Here is a 14075-nt window from a genome sequence, read left to right as displayed (position 1 = left end):
TTGATATCCAAAGTCTAGTTTCCTTCCATCACCATATATTTAACCTCTTGTACCCTGTACTACATCCCTCTTTCTCCTTCTCTCTGGTAACCACTACACTGTTGTCTGTGTCTATGAGTCCAAACTATTTTTGACATGTACTGCCGGGGTCCAGCCCCGGGGGGAATCCAGGGGTCCCACAGGAAGAGACTGCGTCGGCGAAATCGACTGAGAGAGCCAAATTCTTTTCTTTCTCTTTATTCTCTACTTAGCATTTACTGCCAGGCATCTCTGCCAAATGCTGGTCTAGCTTTCTTTTTATGCACACACACTAAGTTGCAATCACATGGTATTTTGTTTCACTATGGTTACATATTTCCAGATAACAGTTCATTCATATCTATAAGCTATAAATCAGGTGGTAAGTCATTCAAAGTACACTTATACAATAGCAATAACAATATTGGTACAAACTTCTAAAAGATCAGTACTAATTAGTAACTCTACTTTACTGTTGTTGTGAGTCAAGGGCGCAGAGAGAGATATTAACAGACGAAATCATCAAGGACTAACAAAGGACCACCGCTTGCTCAGGCAAATGGCCTTGAATTCATGCAGTGTCCTAATTTTTTCACAAGACTACAAAAAGCTTGTTTTACTGAGAAATTGGCATAACATCAAGAGTAACTTTTGCTTAAAGATACATAGAGTGCACCTGCAAGATAGCTTAGTAGCAACACAATATCAGAAGGCATTAATTGCTATTGCTTCTATGGATCCCAACACATTCCTCTCCTTATCCTTGGAAAATACAAAAATCTCTTGAGAATATTTCACTTAGAAAAGCCCAGCAACTGCCTTCAGTCACAAAACAAGTCTCTTAGCAAAACATTCTTTTCTTGCCAGCTGCGCTCCCATCCAAGGCCACGCAACGGGCCACTCCACTACACCTTACCTAAGATTCTATTGTCTAGTCAAATTTTATTTATTTACTATATTCATACACTAGTTAAGTTCTAACTTTATTCTTTCTAACATGATTAATAAGAAGAAATTCTCCTACAAACTTAACCCTTTATGAGGGATATCATCATAGCCAGCCTCTTATGTTTATGAGCCCAGTTCAAGGGGCTTACAGGCTTTTCTGTGGAACTTACACCTTCTGTCTCATTTCCAAAGAAATTACTATGAATCTACAGGGAAAGCATGGTACTATTATCCCTGTGCCATAAATAATAGCACACACCTAGAAAAGGGGGGGGGTATAAGGCCAGATTAATTCAAAAAGTCAAAGGAGGAAGTATCGTTGTGCCTTTCCTTTGCGGTGACTTTGTCAACCTGCAGCCATTGGTCTTCACTGCGGTGACTTTGTCAACCAGCAGCCGTTGGTCTTCTCTGCTGTGACTTTGTCAATCAGCAGTTTTTGATCTTCTTCTGCTGTGACCTTGTCAGCCAGCAGTTGTGGATCTTCTCTGCTGTGGACCTTGTCAGCCAGCAGTCATTGATCGGCTCCCGACAATGTACTCATTTATTTGGTTGTGTAAAACAGATCTGGTATTCTGAATGATGAGAAACACAATCAGTAAATGTGGTAAATAAAAGTGAACAAATGTCTTACATAAAAGTGGATGTGAGTTTCGATCCAAACTTATGAGGTGGTTGTAGCCTCGTGTCATAAGTTTGAGAAAAGAAGGTCCAGTCAGGGAAAATCAATAATGCCATGAAGTAAAATGGCCACAGTTTAATGATAAAAAAACCTCCACAGCACTGATATTTTCCTGCATATGAACCATGCTTACATCCTTGATACTTTCAGCAGACAGTCCCCAGGTCAGCCCACATATTCTTCCACAACGTCCTGGTGTCATCAGAGTCATTTCCAAGGTTCTACCTCACTGAATAACAAGTTTGTGGTCTCTTCTGTTTCAATCCTGGCTGCACTGTGGGGTCCACTCTGATGCCAAGATTGAAACAGCAGCACCCAGAGGACCATGAAGATCCAAACAGCCACACCCACCCAGGCTCATTCCCCACTGTGTAGTCTCGGGTGTTTGAAGCTGGAGATTGTGGACAATCAGGTCACAAAGTTCAGAGCAATATTAAATGATCTCAGGACTCCTGGATGTCTATACAAGTTCACTTATTTTTATTGGTTGGAACTGACCCTCTGTACTCAGCTCTATACTGAGTTTCTCATACTCAACTCTCTTGAAGTCTGACTTGTTCTGATGGTCCCCGGATATTGTCTGCTCCTAAGAACCAAACACACACTGTGTGTGTGAGGAGATGTGAGGATGCTTAAGTAATCACTTTTCTAATCTCCAAGGAATCTCAAACACTAATAATGTCATCTCAATTCTTTGAGATTACCATCTTCAGTATTTTGTTTTGCATCAAATTAGGAGACAAAGCTGAACATTTGGGGACTCGTTTTGTCCTGAGATCAGGAACATGCGGACAACAATGGCTGGGTCTACCTTTCCTTATTTTTAGTGAAGGATTGAGCTAGAGACAGACAAAAATAGAGAAATGGACAGACAGGAAGGAAGACAGATGAGAAGCATCAACTTGTAGTTGCACCACTTGAGTTGTTCATTTATTGCCTTCTCATATGATCCTTGACTGGAGGGCTCCAACTGAGCCAGTGACCCCTTGCTCAAGCTACTGACCTCATTTCAAGCCACAGGCCTTGGGTTCAAGCCAGTGACCTTGGGCTTCAGGCTACTGACCTTTGAGCTCAAGCCAGTGACCATGAATTCATGTCTATGATCCTACGCTCAAGCCAGGGACCCCAGGCTCATGCTGATGAGCCTGAGCTCAAGTCAGACAAGCCCATCCTCAAGCCAATAATCTTGGGGTTTTGAACTTGGGTCTTCAGTGTCCCAGGCCAACGCTCTTTCCACTGCACCACAACCTGGTCAAAATGGCCTACCTAAACCTCAGCTGATTCTTTTCTTCTCTGACATGGGATTATATATTTCCACATCAGTTTTCTTTGTTCTATTGATCTCTTCTTTTAGAAAATAAATAGTGAAATATATCCAAGATACCAAGCATTCTTTCTAGAATCAAGGATTACCACAATTACCAGATCTTCTGAGTTTGTAGCCTAGACAGAAAGATTGATAGGAAAGAAGCAGATGAGAGATTAAAATATTTAGATAAATACCTGGACATAAACACAGAGTTACTTGTATTAATATAACATTGGTTGTGGTAAATTGACAAACAGAAAGTTCCAGGAAACATAGGGAAGAGGAATTGAAAAAGTGACATGAGTTCTCATGAGAGCTGTTTTAACAGATGACCTGATTCAGATGACAACCTTGTGCTCATGGAAATTAAGCAGAAATCCTGTTTTTCTCTGTCCTCCCTCATAGTGACCGTGGTTCCTGGTGCAGACAGGACATGCTCAGAGTGGACTCATGTTTCAACTCAGAGTAACTCAAATTCCTTCTTCACAGGGAGTCACCAACACCAATGTTCTGGACTACCGAGTCTTTTGAAATCCAGGGTAGGATTCTGCTTTGATAGTTGAGAGGACCAAGTCCCAGATATGGATGAAATTTTGTCAGTGGGCTCCATCTCAAGAGGACTGAGCCAGTACACTTCTATTGAAACTCCCAGTGGGTCCAATTACCTTCATCCAAAAATGAGAGGCTCCAGAGATTGAACCATCAACCCTGTTGTTTTGGGATGATGCTCTTAACCAAATGAGCCAGCCAGGGCCAATTTTGAAGTCTTTCATGATCTAAATATTTGCAACTGTTTTATAATGAGAAAAGAGGAACATATATGTCCAAATTTAGCATCAATTAATTAAATCGTGTTCTCTCTCTTGTAAATATGTTTATTTCACTCCCTCATCAATTTTACAAGCAACAAAACTTCCCAAAACAAAATTAATTCTTGACTTTCATCAATAATTGGCCTTTCTCCAAATGTTTTGACTTTGCTGAAATATTCAAGCAGCCTCGTATTTATTTGCTTGTAAACACGAGTGTGCACACTGCAATGTCTTTCATGCCAACATGGCTGATGAAAATACTACACAGCACTGTATGATCTCCATAATGTGCAGCCCACAGATCCCCAAATCTTTTACCAGCATTACAAAGTTATAAAAAGATAATTGAGAAACAACACATGAAATGATTGGATGATAGCATTACATTGAACTTTCAGTTCCATCAGAATCAAACCTAGAAATTACAACTATTATTTTGAATATAAGTGTAATCAAGTTAAGAATCTGTCAAAATTGTTTTTTAGTCTTCACAATTGGAGATAATCTCTCTTGATATCAAACCCAACCTCTGCAATTAATATAGGAAACTTTAGATCTATTTTTCATGAATAGCAATATATCTCAGTTATACAAGTTAGAGAAAAACTACAAAGAAATTTAGTTTGGAAGGATGTTCATCAGGATGGATGTTCACATAGAATCAAGAAAGAACACTGGAGAAAATAAAATATAATGAATAAGGTGATGTATTTAATCAAAGAACAAATACATTAATAAAATATTAAACATCAATCAATATAGATCAGGGAAAATCTTTTTTAAGAATGATAGTTAATTTTAAAAATATTTATTTTGTTGAGAGAGAGGAGAAAGAGTAACATCCACATAGTCTACTTATTTATGCATTTGTTAGTTGATTTTTTTTAAGAGACAGAGGGAGAGACAAGCAGGACTGGAGAGAGATGAGAAGCATATTTGCTGCAGCAACTTAGTTATTCATTGATTGCTTTCTATTATCTCTGTTGATGGGGCACGGGAATTCCACCAAGCCAGTGACCTTATGCTCAAGTCAGTGATATTTGGGCCCAAGCTGGTGACCATGGTGTCATGTCTATGATCCCACACTAAAGCCAGCAACCCTGTGATAAATTCAGTGAGCCCACACTCAAGCTGTCAACCTGGAGGTTTTGAAGATGAATCTTCTGTGACCTAGGCCAACGCTCCAACCACTGCACCACTGCCTGGTCAGGCCACTGGTTCAAACCCACAATCTTAACATGTTGCAAGGATGCTCTAACCCAGGGGCAGTCAACCATTTTATACCTACCACCCACTTTTGTATCTCTGTTAGTAGTAAAATTTTCTAACCACCCACCAGTTCCACAGTAATGGTGATTTATAAAGTAGGGAAGTAACTTTATAAAATTTATAAAGCAGAGTTACAGCAAGTTAAAGCATACAATAATAATTACTTACCAAGTACTTTATGTTGGATTTTCACTGTTTGGCAGAATAAACCTTCATAAAACAACTTACTATAGTTAAATCTATCTTTTTATTTATACTTTGGTTGCTCCCCTACTGCCCACCATGAAACCTGGAATGCCCACAAGTGGGCGGTAGAGACCAGGTTGACTACCACTGCTCTAACCCAGTGGTCCACAACCTTTTTTGGGCCACGGATCAGTTTAATGTCAGAAAATATTTTCATGGACCAGCCTTTAGGGTGGGATGAATAAATGCACAAAATAAAATTATGCAACCGGCATAAAAACTGTGGTATTTTTAAATATAATTGTCGAACTTACAAGACAAGTGTCAATAGTGAGTCTTAGACGGATGTAACAGAGGGAATCTGGTCATTTTTAAAAAATAAAACATCGTTCAGACTTAAATATAAATAAAATGGAAATAATGTAAGTTATTTATTCTTTCTCTGCAGACCGGTACTGGTGTGCGGCCCCGGGGTTGGGGACCACTGCTCTAACCCATTGAGCAACTGGACGAGGGACATCTAAGAAAAATCTGGTAAAGGCCCTGGCCAGTTGGCTCAGTGGTAGAGCGTCGGCCTGGCGTGCGGAAATCCTGGGTTTGATTCCCGGCCAGGGCACACAGGAGAGGCGCCCATCTGCTTCTCCACCCCTCCCCCTCTCCTTCCTCTCTGTCTCTCTCTTCCCCTCCCACAGCCGAGGCTCCATTGGAGCAAAAGATGGCCCAGGCGCTGGGGATGGCTCCTTGGCCTCTGCCCCAGGCGCTAGAGTGGCTCTGGACGCGACAGAGCGACGCCCTGGATGGGCAGAGCATCGCCCCCTGGTGGGCGTGCCGGGTGGATCCCGGTCGGGCACATGCGGGAGTCTGTCTGACTGCCTCCCCGTTTCCAGCTTCAGAAAAAAAAAAAAAAAAAAAAAAAAAAAAAAATCTGGTAAACAATGTGTCAATGTTGTAATCCAACATTGAATCCCTGGAGTGTCATTGCAATATTCCTTAATTTTTTTGATACATTGATTTTTAGGCGGTGTGTGTGGGGGGAAAGGGGGAGAGACAGAAATATACAGATTTATTGTTCCCCTCATTTATGTGTTCATTGCTTGCTTCTTGTATGTGCCCTGTCAGGGTTACCCCAACCTTGGTGTATCAGGATGAGGTTCTAAGCATTTGAACTACCCAGCCAAGAACTTATCATTATATTAACTTTGGATAAAAAAACACACAAATTTTATCAGTACAGTACTAATATTTAAGGCTTACTGGACATCATGACCTTCCTGAAACTCAATGACCAACAAAAAATTATCACCGGCCACGAAATGCGTTGAACCCAGGACACGCTGCCTTTTGGTACCTCCCACTTTTTCCGCAGTCTCCAATTCTGATAGGTCAGTATTAAGGCCCCGCCCACATCCAGAAAAATCACAGCAGAGGTCTCTTCCGCCTGCCCTTTAGATCCAATGCGCACGCGCACTTTTTTTTTTTTTTCGGCTCCCGGGAAAAAGCTAGAGCGAAGGTACCGCGAGATCTGGAGACGGTCTTCCTGATTTAAACCTGACTATCCTCGTCCCCAGAGTCTGAAAGTCGCTGCAAACGCTGAGAACTTTGTTCCTGAGCCCCCAGCGGTGAGTGCGGAGTCTGGATGAGAAGCCCCGAGCCTGCCCCCTTCGCTGCCGGTTGGGGGCTCCGCGTCGGTTTCCGGAGAAACTTCGAGGCTGTCCCTCCGTGTCCCCCCTGCCGCGGGGTTTACTGCCTCGGTCCCGAGGGGGCAGCCCCCTTTCCCCGCCGAGACTCCCACCCCATTTAATAAGAGGCCCGGGCCCAGGAAGAGCACACTCTCCATGGGGCGGGGATTCGGGGCGAGAAGGCGGGGTCCCCAGAAGAGCCCCCGGCCCCGCGCGGGGAGGGCTGTGTGGGAGCGGCGACAGCGAAGGGGCCCCGGGGACGCGCAGAGCGGGGCTGGGAGGGGTCAGGGGACGGAGAGAGACACGGGAGGGGAGGAGAGGTCAGTGAGGGGCCATGAAGAGACGGCCACGTGGGGGGGCAGGGGGGCGGGACCGCGACGGGAGAGTGACAGTAACCGGGGAGAGGAGCGCGAGGGGAAGAAAAGAGAGAAATCCCGAGGAGAGAAAGGGGCTGAGAGAGAAGGGCGCGGGGAGGGGGGCTGGTGACTAGAAATGGGGATGAAGAAAATAGAATTGGAAAGGGCCTAATTTTTTTACCTTTTTTAATACACAGCTCACATTTAATTCATTAAAAAATAACTATGAGATAAATCTTAGTCATTTGACTATCTGCTTTCTTGCAGTAGTTACTAACTTTTTAAAATAAGCGTTGGTGATATCTCATAATCACAGTGTATAATTATTGTTTTTCTTCCTCTCATAAGTGAGAAGCAGGGAGGCGGAAAGGCACTACTGCATGCACCTGCACAGGGATCCATCATGCAGCCCACTTGGGTGTGATGCTCTGTACATTTGGGGCTGTTGCTCAGCAATCGAGCTATTTTAGTGTTGAGCTCTTTTAGCACCTGAGGTGAAACCAGAGAGCCATCCTCTGTGCCTGGGGCCACCTTGCTCCAATAAATCCCTAGCTGCAGGAGGGGAAGAGGGGAAGGGGTGGAGGAGCAGATGGTTGCTTAGCCTGTGTGCCCTGGCCAGGAATTGAACCCAGGACTTCCACACGCTGCTCTGATGCTCTACTGCTGAGCCAACTGGCCAAGGCTATAACCAGAGCTTAGAATTCTATGCTAAATATGAGGCAAACTCAACTTTTTAAATCTTTGATCATAGAAGTCGTTACATTTAAAAAGATTCCATATTGTTTTTCTTTTAAATATATTGTGTCAAGTTTAAATTCTGAGCCCTGCATCAGTTCTAGTGTCTATCATATGTTGAAAAGCCATTGGTATTTAGTAAAGTATATTGGGCTATTTTGTTGTGCACTTGGTAAAGATGTCTGATCTTAGCAGTCAGAGCCTTGTGTCTTTAGTTCATCAAATGTTCTGCAGCTTTTATTTTTTTCATCTGATTTGTTGAATTAGTGACTAATAGGTTGAAACCGCCCTCATAGAATCTAGAAGTGTGCAATGTACTGTGTCTGATACCCGTCAGCCAGTGCTGCTGAAAACAGCTCTGAGGGAGCAATGCAGACACCACAGGGACCTAGATAAAGATGCCATATCCTGGGCCCCACTGCAGACCTGTAGAACCACAACTTCAAGTGGAGCCCTCATCCCCAAGGGATCTGTGTGCTTATTGAAGCTAAACCATTCCCCTCTGGGGTCCAATTAGATGGCTTGATTTAAGAAAGGTCATTACCTGAACCATCCCCCTCAAACTTGGAGAGCTGCTCTGGGTGGAGCAGCATTGTTGTTTTTTTAGTTTCTTCTCTATTTAATTTAGAAAGTAGTGAGGTAGAGGAGGAGAGAGAGAGAGAGAATAGGAAGCATCAACTCCCATATGTGCCTTGATCAAGCAAGCCCAGAGTTTTGAACCAGCAACCTCAGTGTTGCAGGTCTACACTTTATCCACTGTGCCACTGTAGGTCAGGTAGAATTGTTGTTTTCATGAGCTGCTCCAGGTGATTGCAGGTTGAGCCCAGGGATTAGCAGGAAGGACTCTGGATGCATTTACTTTCTGTTTTTGTTTTCTGTACGACAATTTTTATTTCGAATTCACAGAAGTAGCCTGACCAGGTAGTGTCACAGTTGATAAAATGTTGGATGGGATGCAGGGGACCCAGGTTCAAAACCCCAAGGTCACTGGCTTGAGTGTGGGATCATAGACATGACCCCATGGTCACTATCTTGAGTCCAAACTTTGCTCCCTTGAATCCCAAGATTGTTGGGTTCAGGCCAGAATTGCTGGCTTGAGCAAGGGTTCACTCGTCTGCTGTAGTCCCCCTGTCAAGACACATATGAGAAAGCAACCAAATAACAGCCAAAGAGCAATAATAAAGAATTGATTCTTCTCATCTCCCTTCATATCTGTCTGTCCCTATATGTTCCTCTCAGTCTCATCAGAAAAATATGTCACAGAAGTAAAAGTGGGCTCCGGAAACAGGTTTCAGAGGCAAAAAAGGAGCTTTAAGAGCTTAGAAGAGAGATAGGCAAAGGTAAGTGGGGGACACAGACATGCTCCAGAGAGGGAAGAGCACCCCCGGGATGCATTAGTGAGAGTGGGGAGCAGGAATGGTCAGGGGAGGTGACAGGGTGTTGTGTTGGGTTTGGGTGTTCAGGAGAGCAGTGCCTGTTCTCATTGCTGTGGGAATGTATGGACGTCTGAGGGAGGACAGACAGGTGAAGACAGAAAAATAATAGTGTGGTCTCCCTGTAGGAGCACTTTTGGCTGACTCCAGTGAGGAAGGACAGGAGAGTGTGACCTCAGCATTTCCAGGTCCTTCTGTCTGTGAGTGAGGTGGAAGTGGATAGAGGGGCTATGTGGACACCTGTGGTGGCACATTCTCAAAATGCAGACTTGACTCCTCAACATATTGTTGCCTGAGAAAACAAGCAGGAGCCGGACCAGGACAGAATGGCTGCTTCTCAGGTAAGCGATGTGTCCTGCGCAGAGGCTGTGTTTGCTTTTCCTCCTAACTTCAGTGGATTTAGGATTCTCAACTTTTAATTCTCTACTTCTCATGTTCCTGCCTAGTGAAGTTGTTTCCATTTACTTATTTTTTTTTATTTTGTTTATTGATTTTAGATAGTAAAAAGAAAGATGGAGGCAGTGGAAGGGGGGGTGAGAAGTGGGGAGCATCAGCCTGTAGTAGGGGCTTCCCTATGTGCCTTGACTGGGTAAGCCCTGGTTTTGAACCAGCAACCTCAGCATCCCAGCTTGACGATTTATCAACAGTGCAACCACAGCCTCTTTCTCTTTTTCTTTTTTAAAATATTTATTTTATTGATTTTAGAGAGTCAGGGAGAGAGCAAGAGAGAGGCAAGAACTTGTTTATGCCTTGGACAGAAATCAAACCAGCAACCTCTGCACTTCAAGACCATGCTCTAGTCTAAGCTATCTGGCCAGGGGCCAGACTTCTTTAATTGTCAGGGTCAGTGGCTTATATACTTCCCTCCTTTGTCCCAGATCCTTCTCTGCCTTCTCTTTATCCAGGCTCTCTGTGGGCATGAACAATTTCCACCATGAATTAATCACTTTTTAAATTATTATTTAGATAATTTAATTTAAAAGTGTGACATTGATCAATAAGAGGACATAGGTTTCAGGTAGATATCTCCACAGCATTTGAGTTCTTGATTATATTGTATTCCCGCCGGACCAGGCGGTGGTGCAGTGGATAGAGCGCCGGACTGAGATGCGGAGGACCCATGTTCAAGACCCTGAGGTTGCCAACTTGAGCACAGGCTCATCTGGCTTGAGCAAAAAGCTCACCAGCTTGGACCCAAGGTCGCTGGCTCGAGCAAGGGATTACTCAGTCTGCTGAAGGCCCGTGGTCAAGGCACATATGAGAAAGCACTCAATGAACAACTAAGGTGTTGCAACAAAAAACTGATGATTGATGCTTCTCATTTCTCTCCGTTCCTGTCTGTCCCTATCTATCCCTCTCTCTGACTCTCTCTCTCTCTGTCCCTGTTAAATATATATATATATATATTGTATTCCCATCACCTAGAATTAAAATATTTTCTGTCACTTTATATTTGCCCTTTCTCTTTATACCCTTCCCACACCCCTCCCGTTAGTCTTCTCCCCCTCCTCCCCTCCTCCCAGTAACCACTTTTATCTATGTCCATGTCAGTTTTCCATCCCTACTGTGTGTGTAAACAGTTCTTAGGATTGATATGCTTATTTCAGCATAATATTCTCATGGTCCATCCTTATTGTTATAAATGACACTATATTATTGTTTATTTTTGTGTGTGTGTGACAGAGAAAGGGACAGATAAGGACTGACAGACAGGAAGGGAAAGAGATGAGAAGCATCAGTTCTTCAATGCAGTTGCTCATTGATTGCTTTCTCAAATGTGCCTTGACTGGGGGCTACAACAGAGCGAGTGAACCCTTGCACAAGCCAGAGACCTTTGAGTTTAAGCCAGCGACCATGGGATTATGTATAGCAACCAGCATGAGCCAGTAATTCCATGGTCAATCTCGTCAGCTCCTGGTCAAGTTGGATGAGCCCACGCTCAATCCAGTGACCTCAGGGATTTGAACCTGGGTCCTCTGTATCCCAGTCCAACCCTCTATCCAGTGTGCCACCCTGGTCAGGCTTTTGGGAGGTTTTTGATAGTTGTTTATATTTACTTCCTGCTTATGGAATAATTTAGGTTTTTCACTTTTTTGTGACTCAGTCTAGAAAGATTGTACATTGTAGAAATTTATCCATTTCATCTAGGTTGTTGAATTGGTGACATAAAATCTTTCATAGAAATGTACCTTTTGTATATCTATTTCTTCTGTGGTAATTTCTTATCTTTCATTTCAGATTTGTTTAATATGAATCCTTTCTCTTTTTACCTTTGTGAGTCCAGTCAGTGGCTTGTCAGTTTTATTGATCTTTTAAAAAAAGAGCTGTTTGCTGCATGTATATTTTCTATACTTTTTCTATTCTATACTTATTCTAGTTCTACTTTAAAATATACTATTTTACTTCTGCTGACTAGGTTTTTTTGTTCTGCTTTTTCTAGTTACTTAAGGTGTGATGTTAGGTTGTCTACTTGGGATCTTTTATGTTTCTTGATATAAGCCTGTAATAATATGAACCTTCCTGTTACTTATACTTTATTATGCTGTTTGGTGACAGAGACAGAAGAGAGAGACAGAGAGAGGGATAGGTAGGGACAGACAAACAGAAAAGGAGAGAGATGAGAAGCATCACTTCTTTGTTGTGACACCTTAGTCATTCATCGATTGCTTTGTCCTTGACCGGGGAGCTACAACAGACCAAGTGACTCCTTGCTCAAGTCATCCACCTTGGGTTCAAGCTTGTAGCCATCCTGGAAGCCATGCTCATACCAGATGACCCTGTGCTCAAGAGAGTGACCTCAAGGTTTTGAACCTGGGTCCTCTGCGTCCCAGTCCAATGCTCTATCCACTTGGACACCACCTGGACAGTTTTTTTTTCTACTACTTTTGCAGCATCCCTAAAATTTTGATGTCAAATTATTACTTTTTTTTTTTTTTTTTCATTTTTCCAAAGCTGGAAACGGGGAGGCAGTCAGACAGACTCCCACATGCGCCCGACCAGGATCCACCCGGCATGCCCACCAGGGGGCGATGCCCTGCCCCTCTGGGGCGTCGCTCTGTTGCGTCCAGAGCCATTCTAGCGCCTGAAGAAGAGGCCACAGAACCATCCCCAGCGCCTGGGCTATCTTTGCTCCAATGGAGCCTCGCTGCTGGAGGGAAAGAGAGAGACAGAGAGGAAGGAGAGGGAGAGGGGTGGAGAAGCAAATGGGTGCCTCTCCTGTGTGCCCTGACCGGGAATTGAACCCGGGACTCCTGCATGCCAGGCCAATGCTCTACCTCTGAGCCAACCAGCCAGGGCCATACTTTCTTTTGTCTATATGTACTTTTTTCGTGTGTGTGTGTGTGTGTGTGTGTGTGTGACAGACAGAGAAAGAGGGACAAATAATGACAGACAGACAGGAAAGAATGATAAGAAGTACCAATTCTTTGTTGCAGCACCTTTGTTGTTCATTGATTGCTTTCTCATATGTGCCTTGACCAGGGGGCTACAGCAGATCAAGTGACCCCTTACTCAAGCCGGCAAACTCTAGATTTCAAACCTGGTTCTTTGACATCCCAGCCTGATGTTCTATCTACTGCTTCACCACCACCTGGTCAGGGTATATGTACCTTTTTATCTCTACTTTTATTTTTTATTTCACCCAGTCATTTTTTAGAAGTATGTTGTTCAATGTTCACATTTTTGTAGGTTTCTTTACTTTCTTCTTCCAGGTGAATTCTAATTTATTTTTTTATTTTTATTTATTTATTTATTTATTCCATTTAGAGGAGAGAGAGAGAGAAAGAGAGAGAGAGAAGGGGAGGAAGACCAGGAACCATCAACTCCCATATGTAGAGCAGGAACCATCAACTCCCATATGTGCCTTGACCCGGGAAGCCCAGGGTTTTGAACTGGTGGCCTCAGCATTCCAGGTCAGCTCTTGAGTGCCACCACAGGTCAGGCCTAATTTCTTTTTTTTAAATTATTTTTAGAGGAGAGAGAGAAGGAAGGAAGGAGCAGAAAGCATCAACTGCCTTTATGCCTTGATTAGCTAAGCCTAGTGTTTTCCACTGGCAACATCAGCATTCCAGGTTGATGCTTTATCCACTGTGCCAGCACAGGTCACGCTGAATTCTAATTTCAAAGACTATAGTCAGAGTATATGCTTTGTATAATTTCAGTTCTGAATTTGTTGATGTTAGTTTGAGGCCCAACATACGGTTTATTCTTGATAATGTTACATGCACGCTGTGGAAGAATGAATAACCTGATATTTTGGGATGAAATGTCCTGTAAATGTTTATTATCTCCATTTAGTCCAGTGTGTTATTTGTGGTCAATATTTCTTATATTTCTTTATTGATTTTCTGTTAGGATGATTGATCTAAAGGTGTCAATGGTGTGTTGAGATCTCCAAATATGGCTGTGTTTTTGTCTGTTTCTATTTTTAAATCTGTTAGTAGATGTCTTATATAGTCTGGTTCTTTATGATTTGGTGCATATAAAGAATTGTTATGTCTTCTTGATACAGTGTCCACTCTATCATTATGAAATGTCCATCTGTGTCTATGGTTACCTTTATTGTCTTGAAGTCAGCATAGTTAAATATGAGTATGACTACATCTGTTTTTTTTGTTTATTTTTTTTTATGTATTTTTCTTAGGTGATAAGA

The 14075-nt window shown here is 42.9% G+C and overlaps 2 protein-coding genes and 1 pseudogene across 2 annotated transcripts in view; 2 read left to right on the top strand and 1 right to left on the bottom strand.

Moving 5' to 3' along the window:
- LOC136399334 (zinc finger protein 91-like) overlaps positions 1-14075 on the bottom strand; it is a 944498-nt gene that overhangs the window by 345892 nt on the left and 584531 nt on the right. The window lies entirely within an intron of this gene.
- LOC136399336 (zinc finger protein 420-like) overlaps positions 1-14075 on the top strand; it is a 318259-nt gene that overhangs the window by 290637 nt on the left and 13547 nt on the right. The window lies entirely within an intron of this gene.
- The window catches only part of LOC136399322 (zinc finger protein 91-like), a 388962-nt pseudogene continuing 381597 nt past the window's right edge, over positions 6711-14075 (top strand).

This window comes from Saccopteryx leptura, chromosome 3 (genome assembly GCF_036850995.1).
Source record: "Saccopteryx leptura isolate mSacLep1 chromosome 3, mSacLep1_pri_phased_curated, whole genome shotgun sequence".
In the NCBI taxonomy this organism is placed as follows: Eukaryota; Metazoa; Chordata; class Mammalia; order Chiroptera; family Emballonuridae; genus Saccopteryx; species Saccopteryx leptura.
This window is presented reverse-complemented; position numbering and strand designations above follow the sequence as displayed.